Source organism: Phodopus roborovskii, unplaced genomic scaffold (genome assembly GCF_943737965.1).
Source record: "Phodopus roborovskii unplaced genomic scaffold, PHOROB, whole genome shotgun sequence".
NCBI lineage: Eukaryota > Metazoa > Chordata > Mammalia > Rodentia > Cricetidae > Phodopus > Phodopus roborovskii.
The window spans coordinates 60433089-60437540 of record NW_026126480.1 but is presented as its reverse complement, the minus strand read 5'-3'; the positions used below and the strand labels follow the sequence as shown (position 1 = coordinate 60437540).

Genomic DNA, 4452 nt, shown 5'->3' with positions numbered 1-4452 from the left:
CTCTCCAAGAAACTGAATCTTACAATGGACATGAAGAACTGAGATAACTCTGAAGCCTGGCTCATCCACTCACCATCTGCCACTCTACAGGGCAGTGGTTTCTCTTTAGGCATACTCACTCAGAAGCACTGCAGGCTGCCCAGAGGCAGGATGCTGGGGTTCCAGGATAACCTGTAGACACAGGAAGACAATAGTATCTATCTTCCTTGCTGATTAGCTGACAACAGCTGACTAAAAGGTGACAGGATCAGTGCTCCTGACCTCAAGATGTACAGCATACCTTCAGAGTGTCAACACCTCCATCAACAATTTTAAGACACACTATAATAGTGGAGGACTCAACATAATACTCAACATAAAGCAAAGCAAATTTGCTTTAAAACACATTTAAAATGAAAAAGCATAAAGAAGCAGAAACCGCTCAAATCATTGAGCTCCATGAGGGAAAGAAATACACATAGTACTTAAGCAAGTTTACAACATAGGTATTTACAATTACCTGAGGTGCTAGCATTACTTCTGTTCAGTCCCCTCTCCTCCCCTCCCTATCCCCAATGATTTCTTTTCAGCAGCGCTTAAGTATGCAAAAATGTATTTGGTCAATTCTTTAAAAAAATATTTAGGGACAAAGTAGATTTGCAGTCCTCGTTTGTGTACAGCCCAACTGCTCCCACTAGTTTTTATTTTATTCAGTACAAAAGTTAACAGAACTTTAGAGAATGTAGTGTTCCTTCTCTGCTCTTGGTGTCTATGTACACTAGAGTCACAGCTTCCTCAGGAGCTTTTGCCACGAGTTCGCACAAGATGAGCCAATGTGTGTTTCCGGGGAAGTGTGTACTTGCATCTGGCGAGACCTTTTTCCCACAATATTAAACATCAAGTTTTTTTGTCATTTGGTTGATACTGTGTATTTCCAATACAATTCTCATAGCTTCTCTTCTGCAGCATGCTGTTGGATAGGGGCTGATACGACACAAGCCTCTTTCCTTCAAGGGCTGGGCTGGCTCCTGCATGTTCCACGGGTCCACAGGTGTACAGAAAGTGCTTTAAATTTTTGGTCTGCACACTGTCAGCGGTTAGTAGTGCTTCCTGTGGCTCCTGGCTATGGCCTTCACTTTTAGCCTCAGCTTCAGCATCCACCAGCTGCTTGTCCTTGTGATGTCTCTCCAAGTGGTACCTCAGAGATATCTTCTGGGCTGCGGCATACTCACAGAATTCACATTTGTACGGTCTTTCACCTGTTTGCATTCTGAGATGAATATTGAGGTAATAGTTTGAATGGAAAAAATCTTGCCAAAGTAACTACACTCTCTCGAGGATGTGAGGGGCTTTGCGTTTCCTACATCATCATTTGATGGAGCTCTTCAGAGAGCCCATCCTCATACCCGTCCTCAGAGTCCCCTTCTTGATACACAGTCCCATGGTCTTCCAGAGTGGTAGCAAGATCTGGAAAGCAAGTCTCAGGCTGCCTTCTGTCCACAGATATGGTGGGTGATGGGGCATTGGCCCTCCTGTCCTTCTTGTGCACCGTGGAGTGCAGAACAAGCTGGTGGTAGGTCCTGAAGGCTTTAGTGCATTCGGAGCAGTATGTGGGCTTCTCCTTGCTGCTGGGATGGGATCACCATTCCCAGAAGGCACTTCACTGCTGACATGTCTAGGCTTCTCTTTGTCTTGGGAGAGACCTGGACAACTCCTTCTATTTGTTTTAGACTTTCCAGAACCTTTTGACTTACTCCCAATCCCAATTTCTCCAAGTTCCCTTTTCTCTGAACAAGAATCATCATTGTTCCTGCTCCCTTCTTGGCCTGACTTTTCACCTCTTCTTGGGAAATGGCCACTTTCCCTTCAGTGGCCAGCTGCCATGCTTGGTAGGTGGTGAATCGGTCAGGCCAAGGTATACTGGTGATGGGCTTCACTGTAGTCTCTGGGTAGGATCTGGGTCTCAAGTTCAAAAACTGCAGTAGCTCTTCTCTCAGGGATATGGGTCCCTCTTGCTGGGTATCAGGGGCTGTGCTAGTGGCACTGGAGGCAGTTTCTTTGGCATGAACCTTACTGTGCTCAATGAGGCTCTTCTTATTTGGGAAGAGGAAGCCGCAAAACTTGTAGATCTTGTAGGGAGTGGAGATACCTGAACTACTTCATTGATGGTGACAGAACTCTCCAGGCCCTGCTACAACTTGCTCCTGGTGCCAGACTTGCCATTGTGTGTCCATATGTGGTTCTTCAGGAACCACGGCTCCTTGAACATTCTCTCACACATGCTGCACCCGTATGTGACGGAGTCCTTGTGTTTCTTCATGTGGCTCTCAACGTCGAAAGCCCCTGGGATGTTTGCCCATACACATCGCCCCTCAACTCTTCATTCTCTTTGCAGTCCTTCTGCGGTGGCTCTGTTGGCACCTGACTTTTATCGAGAGGACTTAGAAACTTGGCCACCACCTGCAGGACAGCCGGATCGCACAGGGTGGGCCAGTGCTACATGAGCACGTGTTATTTGAGGTCTTCAGCATGGGAGAAGGCCTGGCTGCAGAACATGCTGTCCAGGAGCATGTGCCCTTCAGCTGGGGTCATGCTCCTCTCTGGAGCAGCTCTTTTAAGGGGACTATAGCTAGCTAGCTCTTTGATGGACACAGCATCATCCACCTCCATCTGGGTACCCAGAGAGCTGCCAGTGACTTCCGGCCCATCCATGTACACCAGGAAGGATTGAGTTGGAGTGTTGCCTGCCCCTTCAGGATCAGGTAGGAAGGGATAATCCAGCAGTCTACTGGGGAATCTCTGCAGTTAGAATAAGGCCACTTGTGAGAGTCACACAAACCTCCAGGAGTCCTGAGCTTGTAACTAAAGTTCAGAAGGGAGAGTGTTCCTGAGTCTGGGGAAGCTCAGTGATGGAGACCCAGGCTGCCCTGTGCTGTGATTCAGACGTGAGTCAGCACCAGGGCACTACTTCTTTCTGTCTCCATTAGCTGAGTGGTTCAATTGAGCAAGGAATTTATCCCCGCCAGCAATATGAAGACAAGGGACTTCCAAACTCTGTGGTCTGGCTGTATTGCTGGCTGAACCAACAAGAGCAGCATGGCCTTTGTGCGTCCACTGCAGGGCCCCCCGAAGGTGTGGGGGTGGAGGGCTGCTCCATGCCTGCCTCCCATAGATGCGGGTGCTGGGACTCCCACCCACACAGCGGCTCTGGGAGGCTGGCAACATTTCTCTTAATGTCTGTATCACTATGTTCAATATGACCAATTCTAGTTCCATCTATTTCTTTATGAAGTTCATGATTTCCTTGTTCTTTATAAGCTGAATAATATTCCATAGTAGATATGTACCACACTTTCCTAATCTATTAATCATTTGATGGAAATTTAGGCTGATACCATTTTCTAGCTATTGAACATAGAGCAGCAATGGACCTATCTGAGCACTTATGTGTGAAGTAGAATATTAGGGCATATGCCAATGTGTAGTATACCTAGGTCATATGGTAGATTTACTTTTTTACTTTTAGTTTTTTTTTTTTTTTTTTTTTTTTTTTTTTGAGTATTCTCCACACTGATTCTTTAGTGGCTACACTAGTTTGCAATTTCAAGAACAGTGAATGAGTGGTCTCTTTTCCCCTCTTCCCTTCAGTATTGTGTGTGTGTGTGTGTGTGTGTGTGTGTGTGTGTGTGTGTGTGTGTGTGTGTTGTTGTTGTTGTTGTTTCTGAGCTTAAAGATGTGTAGATGCAGTTTCTGTTCTACCTTGTCCCATAGTCCTTTATTTCCAAGTAAACACACTTGGCTTCTATTAATTATAAACAGGTTGGCTGATGGCTCAGGCTTCTTATTGGCTAGCTCCCTCTTAATTATTAACTCACTTCTATTAATCTAAGTATTTCCACATTGTCTTATCTTACTGGAGTATGCTCCAGCATGTTACTCCTTTGATGGCTACATGGTGTCTCCCTCATGGCTCTCTCATGGTGTCTCTCTAAATGCTCTACCCCAGAAATCACCTACTCTGGTAGCCCCACCTGTATCTCCTGCCTGACTACTGGCCAATCAGTGTTTTATCCACGAACCAATAAAATAAACATATATACAGAAGGAAATCCCCCATCAAAGGCAAAATATCAACTTATTCCCTTTCTATTAATTGAAAATAGACTTTTATCTCCATACAATATTTGCTTGGATTACTGTTTCTACTCCCACAAGTTCTCCCAGATCCTCTCCACCTCTTTACCCACGAAAACCACACTCTTCTGCTCTCTCTTTAGAAAACAAACAGGAATCTCAAAAATAAGATAAGAAAAGTAAAAACCAACCAACCAACCAAAATAAAACAAACAAACAAACCCATAGGAAAAAAGACAAAGAAAAAGCACAAGAAACACAGATGTAGATACATATCATACATTTACACACATAGAAATCCTGTAAAGGAAACAAAACAGAAAACCATCATAAGTTAAA

At 44.9% G+C, this 4452-nt stretch overlaps 1 pseudogene; it reads right to left on the bottom strand.

The window, feature by feature from the left end:
- Window positions 1-876: 876 nt before the first annotated feature.
- Window positions 877-3204, bottom strand: LOC127227871 (zinc finger protein 217-like; annotated as a pseudogene).
- Between the last annotated feature and the right edge of the window lie 1248 nt (window positions 3205-4452).